We start from the raw sequence: 25,158 nt of genomic DNA, 5'->3' as shown, positions 1-25,158 counted from the left end.
TTCTCTGCTCAAAACCCTCCAAATATCTCCCACTCTCATTCAGAGTAAAAACCAAAGTCCTCACTTTGGTCTATATGGCCTCCCTCTCTTCTTATCTCTCCTCTCTCACCTCAGGGCTCTTGCCTTGCTGGGCTCCAAGGCATCCCCACCTCAGGGCCTTGGTCCTTGCTGTTCCTTCTGCTTTTCCATACTCATAGCTCACAGCAGGCTCTTTCTTCAAGTAGCTTGCCCCCTGCGGGAGCGCTAGAAATAACAATACCCTGCACTCCCTCGCCTCCTTAGCCTGTGTGCTTTTTCTCCATAGTACTAAAAACCATCTGATATCATACATATGTTGGTTTATTTGTTGTCTCAGGAGCAGGTAATGTTTCGTTCAGTGCCCCACCACCTAGAACAGTGCTTGGCACACAACAGATACTCAAAAATAGCTGTTCAGTTACAAATTAAAAGCAAAGCAACAGAAAGAAATGAAAATATACATGTATGGCATTTTTATGTACCAGAGTCTGTTGTCAGAGCTTTGCGATGCATTATCTCGTTCAACCTCATAAGCCCATGGTACTATGCTATTATACTTCTGTGTGAGTGTATGTGAAGGAACGTAGGAACAGGGACAGGAAATAGCCCATAGCGACTAAATGGTGGAGTTGAGATTTAAATCCAGGCTTTTGAATCCTACCAATATGGGTCATTCGATCACTTTCTACACTCTCTCTCAGAGGATGCTAAAATGAGAGTTACCTGTCCCTCGAAAGTAGGAAGGAATGAGTCTGCACAAGTCAGCCCCCGGCCTTTAGCAGAAATAGAGCTTTGTTAAGAGTTCAGGAAGTGGTCGCAGACAGTGGACGTAGGATTCCTTCGGTTAGAGTTCTTAGAATGACGAGACCGGGCTGAGCACCAACATCTAAGCTGCAGGTGAAAGGAGAGGAACTCCCGTTCTCTGCTTCCGCTTTTGTCTGCTCCCCCTCCCGCTGCGGCTCGGCGCGGACTCCTACGCCCCGAGTCCGCCCGGCCGCCCGAGGGCGCCCGAGGCCGAAGGGCGCGTTGCGGCACCGCCCGACGTCGCGCCCTCGGCGGCTGCGCAGACGCACGTCAAAGCCGGGCTCGGGCCGGGAGCGGGGAGCGGCGCGGCCTGGGAGAGACTGAGACTCCGGGAGCCGGGCGAAGGCTGTGCGGGGCCCCGCAGCAGAGCCGCAGCCGGAGCAAGCGAGCGAGAGCAGCAGTGCGGCGGCCGCCGCGGGAGTCCCTGGGCCGCCGTCCGCTCGCGCAGCCGCCGCTGCTGCCGCGGGATCCTGTCACCGGGAGCAGGAGCGGGCGGAAGACAACGGAGGGGCCGAGCGCCCAAGCCGCGCCGCGGGGACCGAGCGAGCAGCCCGAGGCGGCGGCGGCCGAGGACGGAGACGGCGACGACGCGGAGGCGGAGAGGGAGCCGCCCGGCCCAGCCCCGTGAGTGGCCCCCAGCCCGACCCTTTTCGAGGCGCGGACGCCAGCCCGGCTTCCGCCTCCCTGCCCCGGCCCGTCACCGGCTCCGGGGCTGCCTCCATTTTCTCGGGTGGCGGCGGCGGCCCCAGCCCGGGAGTCGGCGGGAGCGGCCCGGCCTGCCCTCTCCGCCCGGCCCGGGCTCCTCGCGGAGCCTTACCCTCTCGTCCTCGCCGGCGCGGCGCCCACGGGCCTGCGGCCGGGTCTCCGGAGGCCCCGTGCTCTCCTGCCAGCTTTCCGCGGTTCTGTGGCGGGGCTGGCGGCGTGGGGGCGTCTGCGGCCGGAGCCGGGAGGACAGGGGAGTGCGGGCCCGGGTAACTGTCACTCCCACTGCACAAGGGCTCCGGCCACCTCGCTTCTGGTCCCTGGTAAACTTCCTGTTATCAGGAGGCGGATAGCATCTCTGCGTTCTTCAGTTCGGGAAAATGCCTAACCGATTTCTGGTTAGGAATTGTGCGGTCGGAGCGTTCCCGAGTTCGGTTGAACCAGCCTGCGCGCTGAGTGCGTGCAGGCGCCCTGGTCGGTCCGCGCCAGAGGGATTCAAAAGGGAACCCGGGCCCGCGGTCCCCTCCCCCGAGGAGCTTACGCTGTGGTGCAGGAGATAAGGCTAGTACACAAATAACCACGATACCGGGAAGGAGATGATAAGTCCTGTGAAAGAACTACAGAATGCTAGAAAGCTACCCAGGGAAGACCGGACTGATCGATCACTTCCGCCTAGCAGAAATCTGGAAGGCTTCTTGGGCGAGGCGGTACAAAGCGGGTCTTGAAGGCCCGACGGCATTTGGGAGAGGGGAGGGTTGCAGAAGAGAACGGTATGTGGAGGAGCCGCAAAGCTAGAGGACAAAGGTAAAAAGGTATAGTCTAGAAATAGTAGATAGTGCAGTTTATTGCGTAGGGCCACAGTGGGGACTGGGGGTAGGCCAAAGAGTTGCTGGGGGGGGCAGATCGTTGAATGCTGTAGAGGAGCCGTTTGAGTGGCATTTTAAGGAAACTTAGAGCTGATTTCTCAGTGACTCATGGGCCCGGAAATGTAAGCTAGGGGATATTAAGGGCGCTCTTGTGAAAGAAAGGAGAGAAGGAGGCCCAGTAAAGAGGTGACATTCTGTGCCTTGAATATAATGCAGTTTGAGATCGATTTTGACAGCTTCCCGGATATTCAAATAAATCCACGTCCAGGCTAAGCAAAGGACCTTTTGCAAAAACCTTCTTTAGATATAAGGCTCTTAAGAAGTAATGGAAAGGTGTGTGTAAAATGAGGTGTTTCTGTTGGTGCAGTTCACTAAAATGCATCAAAACTTCTCGCACTGTGTATTAGGTGTCTACATTTTGGAACTACTGAACTGAACATAACTTAGTTCTTTGAGATGGTTTTTGTGTAAAGCAGTCTAAACTGATGCTTTAAAAAATCAGATTGTCACAAATAGAAAGTTGGACATAGAACCTTTTCTTAGAAAGGTAAAAATTTCTTTATTAGTTTTTAGTTATGAAAATATTTATAGGAGAGCCAGAAATGAAAGTCTTTGGCTTTATTTTGTTCCTTTTTTCCAGATTACTAGCAAATAATTAGCACCTTTATTCGAAGTCTAGAAGTATGGTCTATGGAAGCAGCTTAGAACCTGTGTTGGTTTTGTAAGGACTTATTTGTTGTTTGTTTATATGACAAGTGAATGCCAACTTTTTTTCAGTTAAAAAAAAGACTTTTGCAGGAAGTACTGTAGAATTTTTAAAAATTATCTTATGTAATCTCACCACTTATGTTACTATTAACATTTTTGCATATTTCCTTTTCAGTCTTTTTATGTTTTTTTTTTTTACATAATGAAATAAGCTATGCATATATAGCTTTTCTTAGGCTTTTCATTTTTGTCATTGAATATCTTCATATAAAAATAGTTTTACTGAAGTGTAAGGGAAGTCTTTCTTCTTAAGTGTATTATTTTTTCTGACAAGATAGCCTTATTTACCTCAGATAAAATGCAGTAGTCATGCTTAATAACTGTTGCTGTGGACGGAAATTTTTCTAAAGCCTTCTTGTTTGAAGACTATTTTTTAACTTCTCTGTAAGATTTGGATCCTATTGCTTGTTGAATGAAGAAAGGTTTTATTACTTGGGATGTGTGTTGTCATCAGGTATGGAAGAGATCACACATTTCTGCTATATGAGTGGATGTACTTTTTTTTAAAAGGCACTATAAAAAGGTTACTTTCATAGCTGGTATAATATCTCCCATACACTGTGATGCACCTCCCCTTCCCACTCCACCCCATCTCCCCCCGCCCCTAAAAAATAGTCTTTATACTAAGGCCATCCATATAGGTTAACTACTTTTTGATCATAACATCACAAAGATTCAGGCTAGGTGTATTTCATTTTTCTGTCGGTATTTCTTTAGTAAAATATAGAATTTGTTGTGAAATAATTTGCTGCTGTAACAAAAGGGACTTTTTTTTTTTCAAGGCAGATCACTTTAGTTCATTAGCAGGTTCTTGTTTAAACCAGTTTTTTCCCTTGTGCTTTACAGTCTAAACTGCATTAATGAGGTCTCTGTTTCTCTTTCTAATGGCATTTAAAGTGTGATGCTGAGTTAGACTATAAATTTTCATAAAGTTACTGTAAAGGAAGAGCTGAGAAAGCCCAGTTTAAGTATGGGGCTTGGTTTTATAATCTGGTCTTATTTTTATTTATTTATTTTAATCTTTTTGGCTGCGCCCCGAGAATGCAGGATCTCAGTTCCCCGACCAGGGATCGAATGAACCCATGCCCCCTACAGTGGAAGCACAGAGTCTTAACCACTGGACCGCCAGGGAAGTCCTAATATGGTTTAATTTGAATCTTTATTTGTATTTTGCAAATGTGTATACCACAAGGCATCCTTTATTACTTTTGAATATTTACTGATGTATTTTTCTTTTGATCAACTTTTGTAGGTTATAGATTTCTGTAATTACTGCCATATTTTACCAAGCGTCTTTTTTCCAAGAGGAGTTGTTCATTGATCATTCACAGTTGTGCCACCTGTCATAAAATACAGACACAAACCCAAATCCCACCCCCCTACCTCCACCCACCTCACCTTAGCAGGCAAATACAAAATCCAATATATACAGCAGGATTTCATCATTTCAGGTAGTGTCTTCTGGTTACCTTTCTGGTGGTGTCTCTATTTTAAACATCAATTTCCGTCTTCCATGGCTTCTTTTATTTAGAAATTTGATTTTACGGGTGTTTTCTGGTGTTAATAGAAGCAGGAGTCTGATAGGTGGATTAGTGTATATAATGGCAAAATGTTGGAAAAACTTTGTTGTGTGATGAAATTGTGGAAAAGAAGATCAAATCTTAGAAACTCTGTGTTAGGTTGCTTATGACTTGTCTTGTTATTTAATTATTGAGATATAAAGATCTTGTGTTTGTGTGAATGCAGATCAAGCCAAGTAGCCTAAACATTGCGTAACAGTTTGGTCATCAGTCTGTAATCTGTTTTCTATTGGAGAGAAGGCTAGTTTGGAGCCATCCTTAATTAAAGAAGGAATTGATCTATGGGACTTCTTACTTATGTGTCTCACCACTCAAACGACTATCCAACTGGAACCTAATCACTACCCTGTCAGTCCAGAGTATGAGGGCAGAGCACAGTGAGGCAAATATTTGTACCACCACCATTTATAGAGTAGACTTGTCTGGGAGTAAACGCTAAATGTTTGTTCTGCTTCTGTTTCTTAGGCCTTCCAAGGATTCTGAAAAGAGTTATTGCAAGACTAGGTGGCAGATGATAGACTGTGGTGATGAAATTAAGGTTAACAGCTTATTGCAGTCAGCATTTTGCGGGGGTGTGTGCACATGCATGTGTGTGCATGTGTATGTTGTCCTCCAATGTGATTTGTTTTCTACCCCACTGAGCTTCCCTGGCGCCACTGTGCTTTTAACTTTTCTCTTGAGATAGAAGGGGTGAGGGGATGGCAGAATTGTGGGTTTTTAGCAACTGTGATGTTAAGTTGGCAGAGGAAGGAAGAGTGGCATGCAGAGAATTGCAAGAAGTCAGTCAGGTGTGAAGTAGCTCCAAAGGAGGGAGGTCAAGCCTGCCCTGGCCGTTTATGTTGGCAGTGTCTGGCACATACCTATTTGCATAACCCTTAGTACATTGTGTCTAATTTGAGATTTCCATACTCAGAATACAGTGTTTAGGTTGTAGGTTTGTGTGTGCTTCTTGATATGTATATATATATATTTTCCTGTGCATGGTTACAGAGGCAGAAAATGTAGTTAACCAATATTTAGTGGCATTCTGGTTTTATATGATAATTATTCCTTAGGAGCATTATCCAGCAGATAAATTTTTATAACCAAGGAAGTATGATAATGTTAAAATATCACAACACTTTGATTATTTTAATAACATGTTTGAGAAACAAAATACACATTTTGTAGCTTGATCTTAAGTTGCTACTTTATAACTTTGTCAAATGAACTGTAGTTTTTTCTTTTACAGGGTACCCTTAACATGTTAGTCACTGTTCTCTCCCTCCACAGTAGATTATGTATCAGCTGTATTTGGACACAAGGAAGAAATAGCATTAACAGTTTTCTGTTTACATGTCTATAGTTTAAGGCCCGCTCTGGGATTTATAGGATTCTGAGAGCCAGTATTACCTGTGGTTAAAAGCACAGATGCAACCAGACTCCTGGATTGTTGAACCCCTCAGCCCTCTTATGGGCTCTGTAACTTCAGGCAAATTCCTTCACTTCTCTCTAGCTTAGATTCCTTGGATAGGAATGATACAGACCATCTGAGAAGATTGTAGGGGGATTAAACGAGTTACTATGTCTAGAGTGCTTAGAACAGGGCCGATTCATACTGAGTTTTGTGATGGTGCTGATGCTACACTGTTTCAAGTAGAAGAGAGCTTTAGGAACCCTGTAGTCCGAATGGTTCTTCCTGCACCATAACTGGAATGGGGTGTGGCTGACTTTGAGCTGTAACTGGTGGAGTTTTCTGCGAGGTGGAGTCACTTGCGTAGGGTTGTGCTGCTTATTAGTTGTAGGACTGATGTAGAGTCTGGTTCTTTGTTCTTTATCCAGTTTGCTTGAAAGAAAGTTAATTTTATACTTTATGCAGTAATGTCTTCTTTGAATTTTTTCACAAAAAATTTACAAAGATTGTATTCATATGTTAAATGTTTTATGGCACTTAATCCTTTTTTTAAAGGTGTTTAATATACTAATGTTTATAATCATGATGTAGATGACAAGTTTTTTTTGGAAGGGGGGTAGTTGTATGAATATAAAGTTGAAATAGGTGAAGAATCAAGTGGTATTATCCCCCAGCATCATTACAGATGGAAGCCAAGGTGAGGGCATGTCCAAGGTCACACAGACATTGAACAGTTGAGCTAGGATTTGAACCCAGATTTGCCTCACTTCAAAATGTGTGCTCCCGGAAACAGTATGACTCTCTCATATGACATAGTTTTATCTCAGTCCATAGGATTTTGGTTTCTTGCTGACTTCTTTTGATTTAGTACTTTAGAATGAAGGTTTGTAAGTATACCTAAGAGGGTATTAATAGGTTTCTAGGCAGCAACCACATGTTGTAACACAAAATGAGATGTTTTCTTCTAAATGCTCTAGTTGTATAGAGTCATAATTTGATTAGTGATTATTAGGCCAGTAAGTAGTGTTTATTTTTCATGTTGGTCTTGTAGAGAAGATGGGAGGCTTTGTGTTATAGTGGGCAATGCAGAAGCCTGGGAATTGGAAGATCTGGGCTGGGTCCTGACTCGTTCACTAATCACGTCACTCTGGGCAAGTCTTTCCACCTCTCTAGGCTTCAGTCGTCCCATTATTATACTAAGGGGACCAGACCGAAAAGCCCTTTCAGTCTCTTTTGCTCTTATTTTCAGTGATCCTATGTGTAAGCTTTCTGTAGGCTTTTCCCCCCTCTACTGGACACCTCTCCTTTTGCCTGTGGTCTTGAAGTCAGTTTCTTTACGTGAGCTCTGTGGCACGTAACCATGCTTTTACATTTTTTTCTTCTGGTTGGTCAGGTGCCTCGTGTTATTTCACAATGCAGTAGTTTTCTGCTTCAGGTAATGTTACATCAAAATGTATTTATTTTTCAAATTTTCTTCTTTTGTACTTATGAATAAATGGTTACGATCTAGTGTTATGTGGTTGTGAAGTACAAGCTTAGTAAGTTAATGATTAACAAATCCTTAAGCCTCACATCTAGTTTCACTGTCAACTTTTAAGTATCAATACTATATGTTGTGAAGTGTTATGAGCTGTTTGTTTTGCAGAAAGGAAAAATATTAACTAAAGGCAATGTGAATGGAAAAGAAAAGACCAAACATGTAGAAACAGATTTGAAGATGTGAAGAACATGCTCAAGATAGTATTCTTTGGTTATAATTGGTACTAATCCTCTACCTGTGAAAGGGTGGTAGGCTGGCTTAGATCATAGGATGGTTTCTAGCCCAGGGTTCTGTAACTGATAAGAGATGAGAGTGATATTCACCACCCCTGAGCATTTATGACTCCTCAGACAGCTATTCTGAATTAATTTGTTCCACAGGCAGTCTTTACTGCCCATTATAATGGGTCCTGTTCTATATGTCAGTCTCAGAGGTTTCCTAGTCCAGGTAAACAACTCTTCCCCTCTTTGATGGCATGTTATCAGCCAGTTTACTTTTTCTGGATTCTCCAGCAGGGAGACAGAAACTCAGGTCATTAAAATGATCCTTGCAGATCTTTCGGTTTTCTGTTTACAATATGGTTTTATGAGAGATTAGTAGTTGGTAGGAGAGGTTCCAGAGAAATTTTAAGTTTAGAAAGCATTGGATTAAAAACAGTTAATCAGTTTTTATTTTTTGATGATGGTCGTGTTATTGTTTTTCTGCAGAGCTTTTCAGAGTTTTTAATGATGTGCATTTTGACTGTCCAGGAGGGAAATGTAATGTACAGTATTTCCCAATTTTCGAGTTTATTTGGTAACAAGAACACCTCCTTTCCCCAGGAAGTACCCACAAACACCTTGAAGGAGGGTTCTGTTGGAACATAATTTGGGAGAACCTCTTATTTCCATACTTATTAGTATGGAATTCAAAGCATTTACTTTTTAATTGGAATGATTACTTACAGCAAGTTGGAATTCAATTAAGGTTGGAATAATTTATTTTCAGTTTTGTTAAGTAAAAGAATGAACGCTTTAGGTGAGTGGCTTTTCAAGCTCCGCCCCCCCTTTTTTTGAACTTCAGCCCACAGTGAGAAATTCCATTTTTAATCAGTGACCCAGCACATATATAAATACACTGTCAAAACTGAAAAAGAAGTTTCATGAAACAATACTTAGGCCTGCCTATGTACAGTGCATGTGTTCTGATACTTCTTATTTTGTTCTATTTTTAAATGTATGTTATTAGTTACTGAAATAATTCACCATTCAATTCGAGAAACACTGTGAGGTTACATGAATTTATAAACTCTTAAGATTTAGAGTGAGAAGATACTGTCAAGACTGTTTTGTGAGTGAGAAAACTAAAGCTCAGCCTAGAAGAGGAAGGGCTCTCGCTTTAGAATTCCTGGATTTAGATTCTGGTTGTGTTTTCTTGGGCAGGGTGTTCTGTGTCCATTCTGCTTCAGCTTTCTCATCTGTAAAATAGCAAGAGTAGAACCTACGGATGAAGTAGTCTTGAGGATTGGAGGATTCAGTAAGAAGTGCTTTGCATAATGTGTCTGATATGCTTTAAGTGCCCAATACCTTTTAGCTTTTATGATAACTGAAGTTATAAAACTCCTTCTGCACTGTACACACTTTCAAAAATATTTTAGGACTTTGAAAGTGTTAAAGTGGCCTTCAGGTGAACCTGAACTCTTTTTGATCTGTAGCTGGATATATCATTTGCTCTGATATCAGCCCTTTGGAATAGTAAGCTTTAAAATAGCCGTAAGGACCCACTTAAAGTTGATTTGCCTCCTAATTGTAAATGGACTCATAATTGCTTCATGCCATATTATTGTATTTTTTAAACTATTTTTTAACAGTATCTTAAGTTTAGAATAATCTTTCTTTATAGCATGTAATTAAATACAAATAAGTACATACCTATATCAGTGGTTAATTTAGTATTCTTATAGTTGTAGTTCACTAAAAGAAGAACAAGGTAAAAGTTGTTCTTTCCTGTTTTATCTCCATTTCTGCATTTTTTAAATTCCCCCATCCTCAGTATTTTATAATGCTATTGAGGGTTTAATTTTTGTGTCCTGACCTAAGAAAAGGAACATTTAGAGCGTATTAACAATGGTGGGGGCCAAATCCAGTTTGTAGACTGTTCTCCATTGTCCTGAACTTAGCTGGCTGCTTCAGTCATTTTTGTCACCTGTTGAGGCATTTACATTGTCCATCCCTAATTAAATTTTCTCCTGTTGTTTCTTTTATTGCCCATTTGTCCTCAGTATGACCTGAAGTTTCTGAAATGAGAGGTTCTAATCAGCATCACTGAGGCAGACCAAGTCAGTATTAAAGAAGCATAAAGATTCTGTACTTGTGTAAGTAAGAGGAATGAGGTAAAAAGAATAAATAATTACTAACATGGCACATATATGTTACCTGCTGGTATAAAGTTTAAGACCGCTATATATATTTACCTCATTTACTCCTTTAATAATCCTATTTTCATTACCATATTTTCAGTTGAGTAAACAGAGAAAAAGAAACTAAGTAATTGGTCTGAAATCATACACCTAGAAAGGGGCCCTAAATTTGAAACCCTGGTCCCGGAGGGTGCACTTGTATCCCACCATACTCTGTTGCCTTCACCACAAGGTATTGAAATGTAGAATCATCCTGGAACATAGGAAATTTCTGTTACAGAAACAGATGAGATCAAGTTTTTTTGGTCAGGATGTGTGATATCCTAGGACACTGAGACAACTTGCACATTACTGAGTAGCTGTCAGGGGTCTTTGAGGAGCTGTGAAGAGAGAGAGCTGTGCAGGAAGAGGAGAGAAGCTAATGTACTGTTCTTCCAAAAGAGGAAAAGGTGGAATCCACAAATCATAGACAGTGAACTTGATGATTGCTGGACAGATTCCAGAAAGGGGTGAGTCCTTAGCAGAGTGTTAACTTCTAGAAGCTACTGTCCATTTATTAACTATTTCTTTTCCTAATAGGATTCTATTAAGTGTGTTGGATTAGGATGTAGCCAAGATATGGATCTGTAAGGATTCATAGTTTCATTCATATTTGAGATTGTCTGAAAAATGTTAAATCGTATAATTTAAGTTGGAATATTTTTTAGGACTTAGAAGTCATTTTGATGTCTTTACAAGATCACTTTACTTATGTTTATTGTATTAGCTTATGTTTAGCTTATTATACTTATGTTTATTGTATTATGTTTATTGTATAGCTTTATAATAATACACTTTTCCTAGGCTGCATCTGGCAAATCAGTTGCAGATACAGTGGCCCGCATCCCTGTGCCTTGCCTTCTCAAGTAGGCAAGGAGGAACTAGAACTGGTACCATCTTCCTGTATGTGCACACAGCAAAGTAAATACTTCCTAGTTTTATATTGTTAGAATTATTCACCCCTGTTCTTTAAGATTGGTCATAACCCATTTGTTTACCCAAGAGCTAGTCTTGCTCTTGTTCCTGAAGACTACCTAGTGAGTGACTGGAAGTAAGTTGATGGAAGAGGACTGGACAGTAGGGGAGTGCACTCCATCCTCACAAAAGCTAAAACCTTATGGGGGGGGGTTAGCTTTTTTCTCTTTTATCTTATGAAAGCTCCCCCACTTTTAAAATTAAATGTAGTGAGGGATGAGTGCCCTTAGCCTAGGCTATCATAGGTGTTTGGAAAGGGCACAGCTATCTTTTGCAGATGCTTTTGTTGTTGTTAAGAAGAGGAAGGAATAGGGAAGAGGAACAAGGCATAGCAGTGCATCCGGAAGGAAGTGACCAGAGAGAAAGACAGTGGCTCTAAATTTGTATGTCATGTGCAACTTTGAAAGAGCTAACGATAAAGGTGGAACTGGTTGCTTTTAGGAATTGTCTTAAGAGCTGCTGCACTTCAATAGATTGTTAATCATGGAATATATTACATGTATATTAAAGGCCGTGGCCTCCCAACCAAAAAAAGGAGGGAATCTTCAGACCTCTATAATATAGACAGGATAAGTTCTTTTAAAAATCTTGAAAAACTTATCAATAAACGATCTCATTTATTCTAGATTCTACAAAAATACCAGGAGGTATAAAATTCATGTTTAAAAACCAGCATGAACTCTTAAAAACACAATAAAATATAAGAGAGACAACCTGCTGAGACATTACAAAAGAAGAAAACTATGTTTCGATTTCACTTGTGGAAATAGCCATGAAAATTCTCAGTAAAACACCAGCAAATTTAATTAAATAGGAAATTCTCTTAATTAAAGAAGACAAATAACGCTTGGTATTTACTGTGTGCCAGGCATTGCTCTAATATATTATCTCAGTTAACAGTCCTCAAAACAGCCCTAAGAAAGAGGTTGTTATTATTACCCTCATTTTATGCGTGAAGAAATTTAGGCCAAGAAGTTAAATTATATGTCCAAGGATAAATTGCCAGTAAGTCACAGAGCCTAGTTTTTGAACCCTTGAGGTCTGGTATCAGCATACATTGAACATGCGGTATCATACCAGTATGTGCCAAGATAACAATGCTAATTCAACAGTTCTTCCTGATTATGAACTCTTTAAAAGAATATCTGTTTTAAACCAACAGCAAACAACCTACTAAATGGGAAAACATTGGTGGAATTCCCCTTGAAATCAGAAAATGAAACAAGCGTGCCATACACCTTTGGTGTTTGATATTATCCTGGCCAATGCAAGAATGCATCAAATAAAAGGTATAACTGCTTGAAAAAAATGGTGGAAAATAGCAATATTTGCAGATGTTGCAATCTTAAACCTAGGAAAACCAACAGAATCAACTGAAAAACTAAAAGTGAGAGTTTAATAAGATAGGTGTATACCACATAAAGATATTTAAATGTTGGTAGCATTTTTCTTGTTAGCAATACCCAGTTATAAAAATACTGGGAGAAAAATCTCATCATAGCAACAAAAAATAAAATTCCTAAGTTGGGGGGATTGATATGAAATGTTTAGGATCTCTGAAGAAAACTAGTATAAACTTAACTGAGTGAAAAAAGACTTAAGAATGGAGAGTTAACATGTTCCTGAATGTGAGTACTGAATGTTATGAAGCAAGAAAATTTCCCAAGTTAAATTAGTGTATTCTTGGCCAGAGAATACAGTCAGATTTTTAAAAAGTCAACTTAGGGAGTTCAGTGAGAGGTATATATGCACCTAATACATAAGTGAAATCGTACATCAGTGGGGAAGGAGGAAGGAGTGTTTAGCAAAAGATTTTTAGATAATTGGTTATTTGTTCTTTGGGAAAATCGAGTTTGATAATTAAGCTACCCCTTTATGAAAATAAATCTGATGGGAGAATGAGAAAACAAATAAAAACATAAATTAGAACATTTATCTGAATATTTATCAGACCTTTGGATGAGAAGCAGGCTTATTTCCATTGCTGTCAAGTGATTGAAAGGGAAAAGACACTAAGGTAAATATGCGAAAAAACTTTGCATAATGATAGACAAAAGGTTAATATTTACTTCAGTAATAGTAAAAGCTCATACAGACTGATAACTGCCATTTATTAGTAAGCTCTCCCCGTGTTTTCAGTACTACCCTGGGCATTTTATTCATGTTAAAAATTTAATAGTCATCCTATCATTTTGTAAATAATCGAGACTCAGAAAGTAAATGTTTTGCCCAAGAGCTTTTGTGCACACTTGTACTAAATGGCGGGTCTTGGATTCCAACTTGGGTGTGATAAGATCTTATGTTCTCAGCTCTTAAAAGATGTTGTTTTTCAAACAGGTTGTAAGACTAAAAGCACTGGATAAATGAGTAGTCAATTCAGATAGTGGCTAAATAAAAGAAATTCAAATAAACAATGGGGCAGAGGCTATTAAATAGAGATTTTAAAAACTGATAATGCTTATGCTACTAGGGGTGGGTTGAGACGTGAGATAAGGCAATTTTATGTACAGCCTGGCCCTCTGTATCCACAGGCGGGGGTTGAGCGGAGTTGGTTCCAAGGACCCCCATGGATACCAGAATATGCCCTTATGTATAAAATGGCATAGTATTTGTCTATAACCTTTGTACATCCGCCAGTATATTTTAAATCATCTCTAGATTACTTACAATACCTAATACAATGTAAATGCTATGTAAATGTTGTAAATACAGAGTACAATTAACCTTTGGGGCAAATTAGATCAATTGGATCAGCTTGTTCTGATCCCTTCAACAATGAGAGCAGGATAGGATGAGTCAGGATAATATTTAAGACATAGGGGAACTGGCAAATTGTTGACTACCTGGCCTGGAGCAGAGTAGTTGGTGGGAGATTCAAGAGTTAAGTTATTCCATGACATGGGCATATTCTTCCTGGTGAATTGTAGATGTTTGCTGATTTGAAATACCAGATATTGCTAAGAAAGACTTATTTTCGTCATCACTGACAAGTATTTATATGCAGGTGACCCTGCTAGGCCTTGCTGTAGGTGGAGGGTGCTTTGCCTTTGCTAAATCAGAGTAAATGAAATAGAAAAGTTGGCTGGTCATAGGGGAGGCAAGATGGCCATAGTTTAGTAGGGGTAACCAAATGTCTTGGCTTGCCAGGAAAAGTCCAGGTTTATGCCTGTTGTCCTCACATAATTATTCATTGTGTCACCCTTTATTCCCTGAATTGTCCTGGTTTGGATGATAAATTATGTCATCTAACATTTAGCAATTGCAAAACTAGCTGTTCTTGGACCCCTTCCCTGCCTTATTTACTTATTTATTATTTTTGATGCTTAAGGAGCAGGGTTGTCTCTCAGATCCTCAGGTGTCTCCTCCTAAAGCAGCTTGATTTTTGAGACATTTATTCTGGAGCCATGGCAGCTATCTGGTTCTTCTTTTGAACCAAAAGACTTTTCTCTATGAATGAGAACTCCGATGTTCTAACTCTAAAATGTTCTGCTTTACCTCAAGTCAGACATCTGAATGGAGAGATTCTAAGTGTAAACACCTTGTTTTTGCCCCAATTCCCTCTTTCACTCTTCCTCCACTCATATGTGTAGCTTCTCAGGAACTACTGAAGAAAGAGAAGTTGTGGAGTTCTAGTTTTTAAATGGTTGTTGTTGGATGCCATATAACTCTGAAAAAGACTTTTTTTAGAAGAAAATTTGTTTTTGAGGTATAGTTGATTTACAATGTTGTGTTAGTTTCTGGTGTACAGCAAAGTGATTCAGTTATACATATATCCGTCTTTTTTCAGGTTCTTTTCCCATGCAGGTTATTACAGAATGTTGAGTAGAGTTCCCTGTGCTATACAGCAGGTCCTTGTTGATTATCTGTTTTATATGTAGTAGTGTGTGTCTGTTAATCCCAAACTCCTAATGTACCCCCCCACACACCTTTTCCCTTTGGTAACCGTAAGTTTGTTTTCTATGTCTGTGAGTCTGTTTCTGTTTTGTAAATAAGTTAATTTGTGTCATATTTTAGATTCCACATGTAAGTGATCTCATGGTATTTGTCTTTCTCTTTCTGACTTACTTCACTAGTATCTCTGGGTCCATCCAAGTTGCTGCAAATAGCATTATTTCATTCTTTTTTATGGCTGAGTAGTATTCCATTGTGTGTATACACCACATCTTCTTTATCCATTCATCTGTCAGTGGACATTTAGGTTGCTTCCATGTCTTGGCTATTGTAAATAGTGCTGCTGTGAACATTTGCGTGCATGTATCTTTTCAAATTAGCGTTTCCTCTGGATATATGCCAAGGAGTGGGATTGCTGGATCATATGGCAACTCTGTTTTTAGTTTTTTTTAAGGAACCTCCATACTGTTTTCCATAATGGCTGAGCCAATTTACATTCCCACCGACAGTGTAGGAGGGTTCCCTTTTCTCTACACCCTTTCCAGCATTTGTTATTTGTAGACTTTTTTGATGATGGCCATTCTGACCCGTGTAAGGTGGTACCTCATTTTAATTTTAATTTGCATTTCTCTAATACTTAGTGATTTTGAGCATCTTTTCATGTGCCTATTGGCTATCTGTATGTCTTCTTTGGAGAAGTGTCTATCTAGATCTTCTGCCCTTTTTTTTTTTTTTTTTGTGGTACGCGGGTCTCTCACTGTTGTGGCCTCTCCTGTTGCGGAGCACAGGCTCTGGACGCACAGGCTCAGCGGCCATGGCTCACGGGCCCAGCCGCTCTGCGGCATGTGGGATCTTCCCGGACCGGGGCACGAACCCGTGTCCCCTGCATTGGCAGGCGGACTCTCAACCGCTGTGCCACCAGGGAAGCCCCCACTTTTTAATTGGGTTTTTTTGTTGTTGTTGCTGAGTTGTATGAGCTGTTTGTGTATTTTGAAAATTAAGCCCTTGTCGGTTGCATTGTTAGCAAATATTTTCTCCCAGTCTGTAGGTTGTCTTTTCGTTTTGTTTATGGTTTCTTAAAAGGACTGTTTAAAGAGATGATATACCTGTATTTACTACACTTATATATTTATGTAATCTTTAATTCTTAAACGTTTCCATATTTCTTCCACATTTCAGAGCAACTGTTTTCAAGGGAAAGATAAAGGGTTTCACAAAATCATCTTGAGAGTTCACTTTAGGATGTCCATGGGAAAAAATTGCATTTAATTTGCATTTGCTTATATAATATTGAGCTTTATTCTCAGTTTGTGACAATAAATGGACATATCTATTTACACATTTTCATTTTTTTATGTTACTTCCTGTGTCATTTAATGACACATTTCAGATCTCCAGCCCCAAAAGTAGGTATGTGGGGCTGGAGATCTGAAATGTGTCATTTTACACGGTAGAGTAAAAGATGGTGCCACTCTTAGTCTTCACTGCTCCAGTTTTGGCCTCTAAAAGGTTGAGAGAGCAATGTCTAAGCCCTACCCTTATTAGAGTTGCCTTTCTGAGGCACAGGGCTGGAGCAGTGATGCCTAGGAAGTAGCCCCTGTGTTACTTGGAACTCCCTTTCTTCCAACAAGGCAGAGATTTAGTGAAAGTTTATCTCAGGGAGGAGTCAAACACTCAAGGCAGAAATGCACTGGGGTCTCACCAAGAGTTCTCACCAGGGACACAAACTCTATTGTGAGTGTCCATCTGCCACTGCGTTTCTCTGTTTACTCACTGTCGTGGCCCCCCTCCCCCCAGCATCCTCTCTCTGCAGACCAGCTTTCTCCACCTGATAGAAAGCCTGGTCACCTACATTTCTTTCATGGAGCTTCAGCCCCTCAATAGACACTTTAGTCTGGGGTCTACCTTCCCCTCTAGGTTACTTTGCTGGGGACAGCAGGGGTATGGTTCTTACAGGACTATAGCACCTCCTATTGGAGCTGTGTTAATGGTGTGGGGTGGGAGGGGCAGTTGCCAGAAGGAGATGGTGCTGGGGACCTTATGACCCTATAGAGTGACCTTATGATGTTCCCAGCTGTGAGGATTGTTGGCATTCTTAGCCTCCTATCTGATTTGTTTAGGTGTCCAAGATGCAAGTTCTAAAGGACTTCTTGGTTATTTGTCTGCCCTGAGGCCACATATTTCTTGCTATTCTTTTGTCCTTTATCTTTCTTTTTAGCCTTAAAAACAGGCTCCATCTTAGCTCCTCTGGCCATAGATATCCTCAAGGCCCAGAGGAGTCTGTAAAGAATTGGACCATAGTATCCTAAAGGAAATCCACCTCTGACTAAAAAGCTACTGCATTTGTATCAACAATCCTGGAAATACAGAAGGAGGGGCTGGGTGTTCTGCTTTTAGTCTAAACCAGCAGTGTTTGTTGATTGAGTAGCATTTTGATTTATCACATCATTCTCAGTTTGTTTCAGCTACAGTGAAGTGCCCTTTGCCTCTGCACCGCCCACCCGCCCCCCCCCCCCCCCGCCCCAAATGCCCTGACCCCTAGTTGTATTCTTGTTGTTTTTCCTAATTTCCTAGAAGACATTGGAATAGAATAGAGGTTTGGAAGTATAATTCAGCCATTATTTTAATTTATGAATGGTATTTTTTACACTAGTTGAATAGAATACATTTTGTATAACTGGCTAAAAATATTTTCTGTAAACACAGCCATTCAGACCTTGTATCTGTAAAGCCTCATAGGTAATAGGGGCTTGAAAAATATGTTGAATAAACTTGGAAGTATTTTTTATTTATCCTTACTTACCAAATGACAGGGACTGAATAGGAGTTGCATGCTGGAGTCAGAGCTCTTTGAGTGATGGAGGAGCTGTGACAGCCATCTCTCTATGTTAGAAAAGAGGCCGGGGCCATTGTTACTCATAGAAATTATTTGACTCTGAAGAACAGTGATGGAAGTACTTTATTTTGCTGCACACCATACACGTTGATTGCCTCAATACACTTTCCGTGTTTGACTTAATTTAGTAATCTCTTCCCAGACGGGATGTCCCCTTAGCAGTGTTACCTGTTTCCACCTGAGCGAGAAAATTGACGCACTAGATCTTGCAGTATTTAACAAGTTTATCATGGTGGTAAGGTTAAAACCACACCCTTATGTTAAGATTAGCTAGTTATTTTTTTTTTCATGTTTCTTGCCTTCCATTTTAGGGAAATGCAAAAAAATAGGGGTATGTTTCCTTCTCTTTTCCCCTTTCTGTCTCATCCTCTCCCTCACCCCAGAGAATTAGATAAGGAGCAAAGGAAAAATAAGGAAAGACAAAATGATTCCTGGGGCAGGGTTAGTACACAAATAAATGCATGTCTTTTACACTAGCTAGTTGGGGACCACCCATTTGGCTTTGAGTTTTAGAAGCCAAAACAAAGAAGAAATCGATCAATTGCAAGGCTGTGTTCATGAGATAAAAAGTAAACCAGCCACTTAAGAGAAGCATAATTTTTCCAGGAATTGAGACCCTGTGGATCCTTTATTAATGAAGGCTCTGGGTCCTTGGTACACTTCTCTCTGTTCTCTGAAGTGTCTGTAAAGGTACCCAGTTCAAGTATAAGGCATCTTAGTACAAGACATAGGAATAATGTTAGACTGGAGCACAGTTTAATTAAATCACTACTTTTCTGATGCTCTATAGCTATGGAAATGGCCCCCTATAATCGTTCATGCCATTGAACTTTTTATGAAAATTGAGTACCAAAGAGGTCCAAGGTTATAGTTTTCTAGTAACTACTCTAACAATTAACTGAGGGGGCCAGCAGCACTAATCATCTGCCTTTGAAAAATTGAAGAGTTTAACCAGGACTTGATTTCAAATCTAGATGTATAAATTGACTTGGAGGCCAGGTCATTGAATTCCTCAGAAAACAGTTCTATGTCCAACATGCAGACATGTTTTTTGGTTTTGTTTTTTGTTTTTTAAATTTTATTTTATTTGGCTGTACCGCGTGGTATGCAAGATCTTAGTTCCCTGACTAGGGATCGAACCCATGTGTCCCCTGCATTGGGAGCATGGAGTCTTAACGAGTGGACCACCAGGGAAGTCCCCCAAACATGTTTAATGGATAGTGTTTTACGTCATAAGGTAGTAATTTTTTTTTAATTTGTTAAATTTCTGACACAGAAGCCCAACATAAAAAACTGATAGAAGTGAGGTGTTTGGGCTAGAGATGAGGTGGACCCTCACCTGCTCCTTAGGGAGACCTTAGGGCAAGGTTTAAAAGCCACTGTGAGATTCAAGGCTAACACCATTTTAGTTTGGAAAAACTTCAAGAAAGCCTGGATCACCAGACTCCCACTTTTATGGAACAAGCTCACCCTGTGTGCCCCCTACCCACAGAATACCTGTAGAAAGCCTAATTTTAACATTTAACTCATTAACTTCCTGTTTAAACCACTGTGATTCTGATAGGTTGGTGACATGGTTAGCAATAACCCAAATATTTGGTAGATCAAGTTAAAAACTAAGAAGGTGGATTTTTGAGGCCTAGTAATCATATTCACTTGAGTTGGTAGCATTCTTCTGCTGAAACAGTAAAGGAAAAACAGAATCCCATGTTCAGAATTTTTGTAGAAGGAAATAAGTTTTTAATGGAAGAAAATGTATCCTTTGTAGCTTTTCCTGAATGTTTTGTGGCCTCTACCTAAAACTTAACTGTCTATACTCCCTTGGATATAAGATGTCTCTGTTGTGCATTTTCAATACAGCTTTCAGATAAAAAGCAAGTTTTCCATCGTGACTGTATTGTGATGTCAACACTCACCTAAAAGCACCACTCCATAAAGTGGGGAATGTTCTTTGAGTAATAAAAGAAGCCATGTGTTTATTCTGTAAACAGCACTTAAGTTTACAGTGAGTTCTGTAAACTCACTGCCTTCTGCCTTCCTTTTCATTCAACACTTTATTACCCACCAGAGCTTGATGAAATTACAAAATAATTTTTGTTTCCTTATCAGAGTTCAGATTGTTGCATAAAGCTCTCTAATCAATTGTAATACATTTTCTGACTTTTATCCCAATTTATTTTGTCTACAAAATGCAGCTCAAGAATCATCTCCCCTGTCGAATGAAGTGTGAGACCTTCAACACACAGTGCCCTGTCTGTCCTCTGAGCTTGCCACTTGGCTCTCTTATTTGGGTTTTGTCATGCAGGGTCTGGTGGCATGTATTAGTCTTCCATAGATTTCACTCTTGCTGTGTGTGCCTTGTCTCCCTAGCTGTATTCTGAGTCCTGGAAGAATTCCTGTGTGTACCACATGAGGCATGACCACATCTTTTGGTCCACAAGCTGAGTTTTGGCTGTAGGATTGAGAACTTTTACCCTCCAAAAACACAAGCAAGAGTTTTTATATACGAACATGCCAATCAGGTGACAAATGAATTCAGTTACTTCCTCTGATATAAAATGTTTTTAGCCTCATTATTTCATCTAGAGTTTTTCTCTCAACTCAGGATCAAGCCTCCATATGCCAGTTAGTGTGTTGATTTGGAGGGGTGGAAAGGAATGTTGACTGGTTAGAAGAATTCTCAGAGAAATCATCTTTGGGTAAAATGTTCTACATGATCCTCTAAAGGGCCATGCAACTGTGTATTCTGTGACTCTAAATATTTCTGCTGGAAAAAGTCTGTTTACACTGAATACCACCATACGGTGGCCTTTGAGCAGTTTTAAAAGAAAACAAACCTTCAAATCTCCAACTATGGTGCTTCAGCTCAGGCTGGTTTTGTGGCATGTTTATGCTTTTGTGGGCATTTAGCCAGAACAGAAATAGCAATGCTGAACCTTGAAGGAGAGTGATTTTTCAGGTTTACATCTGATCCTCTAGAAATAAGTTTTACGGTTATAAATTTTAAAAAGGAATTTTTTTTTTTCAAAATACAGTTCTTAATTGGAATGACTGAAAGGAAAAAAATAAAAATCATTTCAACACTCTCAGGTGTAACTTTTTAGAACCACAGTATTTTCTTACTTTTTCAATCTATCTTAATTCTTTGACAAAAAAATAATTTTCGAAAAGGCTTTTATTTTTCTTGTTTGAACTTTGTTTCAAATTTTCTCACTTGTTTACTGTTCAAGTTTTGAATTACACAATTTTTTTAAGGAATTACCATCTTTTTAAAAGAGCAGGATTGGCTATTTGCTTTTTCTTCTTTACCAAACATGGGTGAGGCTGTGATGTTTACTCATGGTCATATGGACTATGCTTCCACAACCTTGTGGCAAAGTGAGTAGTAAATTGAACCAGAAGAAAAATGGATTTATAATTTTTTCCTTGAAGATTAATGATTTCACGTTTAAAAATGTGGACACTGATTAACCTTCATATTATTAAATTCAGTGCTAATTTGTCAAGGAATAGTTGAAGTTCATGTTTCTGAAACTAATTCTACAACTATGGTAATGTAACTTAATTCCTTAGAATATCTGTGAATGAATCGGTGTAGATAAAATTAAAGATGGCAGATCCATACTGATAAAAGGCCTTTAACATATTCATGGAAATCAGTTAATTAGTCATGTATTACAAGTATTTCTAAATAATGCTTTGTAATATGTAACTATGATTTCAAGTCTTAAACCAAGTGATGAAATCTTTTTGCCTTGTGATAATTTGAGAAATTAAGCATTGTGAATAAGATAGCTATCGTTAGTAAATGAACTACTCAGGTTGATTATAAATCTATTTTACAAACTGCCCGTCCCATCCTATCAGTTGGTTATGAGATCAATTTAGTGGGCTATGACTAGCATTTTAAAAGGGAGGGAAGGGAACAGGGGTCTAGGATAGAATAAAATAGAATGGAGAATGTCAGTGTAATTTTGCATAGTGAGGATAAGTGCTGTTTGGTGGTACTTTGTGTGTGTCTGTGTGTATGTGATACATATTTTTTATGTATGAATATATGTGTCTTGAAATCAGAGAAATCTGGAAGCTATCACTGCTAGTGGTAATGAGTTAGGTGACCTGGTGGCCTTGTGGTTGTTTAAATGGCTGTACACACAAAATAGTGGGAAGCAGCCGCATAGCACAGGGAGATCAGCTCGGTGCTTTGTGACCACCTAGAGGGGTGGGATAGGGAGGGTGGGAGGGAGATGCAAGAGGGAAGAGATATGGGGACATATGTATATGTATAGCTGATTCACTTTGTTATAAAGCAGAAACTAACACACCATTGTAAAGAAATTATACTCCATTAAAGATGTTAAAAAAAAATAAAACTGCTAAGACTGATGTCAGAAAAATTAAAAAATCAACGACTGTACACACAGTACAAACTGATGGCCGGCTTTAATTGGAAGGTTCCAGTATTTGTACTGTGCCTTTAACAGGGAATAAAGGAAGACCTGTGTGACTTGCTGAACAGATTTGTATTTGACAGGAATCTGGTAAGGAAAGCTAATAATACTCTGGTTAACAAACTAGAGATGCAAGAAAAATTTTTAAATGTCAAATGTATATTGAATCTAAATCAGAAGCAATTTAATAGGAATAATTGCTCAGTCCAGCAGGTTATGTCCCAAAAGGCAGTAGTAAACAATGGGTGCGGATGTGGTTCACTACAGAACATACAGGTCAATTATGTTGCTCAATAGAGAGCTGCCATGTAATGTATCAAAACTATTAATGGAGTTTAAGACTACATTTATGAAATCTATGGATAGGTAGTCTTGGATCATATGTGGAGTACAGGGTCTGGTTTGGAACACCACACTTTTAAGAGGGGTGGTGACAAGCTGGAATCCTGGAGAATAACTGAGGGCAGTCCTCTGATTGAGTCAACTCTTCAAGTTTTATCTTCCTTATCTGTAACAAAAGCACAACTGGATACATTTTATAGGAATTTGGCTGCCGACAGTGCTAAATGTAACGCAGACTGAATGGGAATATTATGGCTCTTGTTCCCAGACAACTCACAGGCTAGCATGGTGATGGTAATTTATATATTAATATGTCTGATTAGGCTGTTCAAAGTGCGTTGAGTTCTTCTTTCTACATGACATTAAAAATATTCTCAAATCACAGATTTGTATTTTTGAAAAATACATCATTTAAATGTTTATTTGGCATCATCCTTATTTAACATGTATTTTAGTATAGTCACCATTTATAAAGAATGCATTCTGTACCACCCCACCCCCAATAACTTAATTAGGTGGCTATTGGAGAAAGGTCACTGATTCATGTTACTATAGTGGATTTCTTGATTGATTTTTCCCACAACTAAGCAGTGCTAGTGTGAAAGGTGCCTCACTGTCAAACTGGATATCATAGTGAGGTTTGTTAAATTAGATTCTACTAGAACTAATTTCAGAAAAGGATACCATTGTTTAACTGTAAATAATGTCTGATACCTATAATATGAAATCTTGCATCATAGTCAGTATGCAGTTACAAGCTTGATAGGAAACCCAGAATTCATAAAGAAAAAGATTATAGATAAAGCTATAAGAAAATGAGAACTTTGTACATGACAAAAAGTTGGAATGCAAATGGAAAAACTAACATATTTGCAAAAAAAAGACAAAGGGATAATGTTCATAATTATAAGTATCCTATCAATCAATGAGAAAAAGACTCCAGACCCAGTAGAATAATGGACATTAGAGATGTACAAACAATTTTGCTAAGGAAATACAAATGGATAATAGGCATGAAAATGTGTTCACTGTCATCAGTGATCAGCAATTCAAAGAATCAAGTTGATATGTGGGGAAGAGAAGGTCAAGAGAATAGCATTTTTAATCTGACAGGTTGGCAAAAATCAAAAGGGTTAGTAGGGCTGGTGTTGGTTGGCTGGTGAGGAAATAGCTGCCGTCATCCACTGTTGATGACAGTGTAAATTGGCATAAGCTTTTGGTGCAAGTTAAAAAACATTTAGAAGAGTAGTCCCATTCATGGCACTTATTTTAGTCCTGAGCAAACTACCTTTCTTTTAAACAACAAAAGATATTTGAAAACTATTATGGGGCCAATACTCAGATGGAGAAAAAAGCAGATGTATAAGAGCAAACTTTTCTGCAGAAGCCAGGTTCAAGTTAGTGTGTGTGTGTGTGTGTGTGTGTGTGTGTGTGTGTGTGTATTTTTAAGGTTAAAATTTAAACTTACAAGAAAGAAGTCAGAGAGCTCTGAAACATGATACAGTCTTAACTCCTAAGAATTACTTAGGTAATTCCAGTTTGGTTAAAATACTTCCAGCCATATCTCTAAGTGAATTCTAGAACTGTTTAAGTGGTTGTTTATATGTGCCCTGCCCTGTTCCAGAAAGGATCTAAGGTAGCTTGAAGTATTCTGTTGTACTTAATTATCATAATTTTAGTCTTGGAAATCCTTAATGACTGCATGATACACTGAAATTACCACAGTAAAACTTGACACTAGTAGTATGGTTCTCTTAAAAAGTGTTTGAGGCTTAACATGAGATTCCTGTTTGTAAAATTAATACACAGATTTTTTTTTTTTTTAACAAGAGCTGGTGCTTTAAAAAAATCCTTGTAAAACTACTTTTGTCTAAAAATTACTTTGTCTGAAGCAAAGCTCTCTCCTATAAACAGGTGTCTCTTGCTTTGTTGTTCAAATAAAGAATGAACTTTATCATTAGAGCATATTTCATAAACATTCATAATTTGACATTCGCATGTTTAGTGTGAGTAAAAGAAACTTTCAAGGGTTAATAGAAAGCCTATTAGAAGAACACAAAAGTGAAATTATTTCTAAACATTGTATTTACTAAGCCCATTTCATTAAGTTCTCGATCTGTAATTCATACATAACAAAAGCTATTAATTTAAAATAGGAATTTTTTCTCGAAATTTAAATTTATGGGAATACTATTAAAGATTGATTCACCTAGTGATTATTTACTACTTTTGATGACCAAAAACAATAAAAACAACAACAAAAAACAGAATTAATGGTCCGTATGATGTGATGTATGTAATTGGTGCATTTAGCTTTAGGGTCATGGAGAAAGTTCCACCAAGAATAGTCTACCCTAACCTACACTTCTAAATTCTGAAAATGTTAGAGATTTGAGGTCTCCAACAATCTCTCTTTTTAAAAAGTGATCTGGGAAAAAGTATTAGGCATATGCCTAAAGGAGATTTGTTTTAGTTAATATGACATTTTCCCAAAA

General features: G+C 39.2%; 1 protein-coding gene across 1 annotated transcript in view; it reads left to right on the top strand.

Moving 5' to 3' along the window:
* Positions 1 to 1,086: 1,086 nt before the first annotated feature.
* Positions 1,087 to 25,158, top strand: part of CAB39 (calcium binding protein 39) — an 86,903-nt gene continuing 62,831 nt past the window's right edge. Inside the window, exon 1 of the mRNA XM_060015955.1 lies at positions 1,087 to 1,446. The gene's annotated coding sequence lies outside the window, so the exon portion shown is untranslated. The remainder of the gene's footprint in view (positions 1,447 to 25,158) is intronic.

The sequence above is a fragment of the Delphinus delphis genome, chromosome 7 (genome assembly GCF_949987515.2).
Source record: "Delphinus delphis chromosome 7, mDelDel1.2, whole genome shotgun sequence".
Taxonomy (NCBI): domain Eukaryota; kingdom Metazoa; phylum Chordata; class Mammalia; order Artiodactyla; family Delphinidae; genus Delphinus; species Delphinus delphis.
The sequence above is the reverse complement of the archived record's forward strand: the minus strand, read 5'-3'. Positions and strand labels throughout refer to the sequence as shown.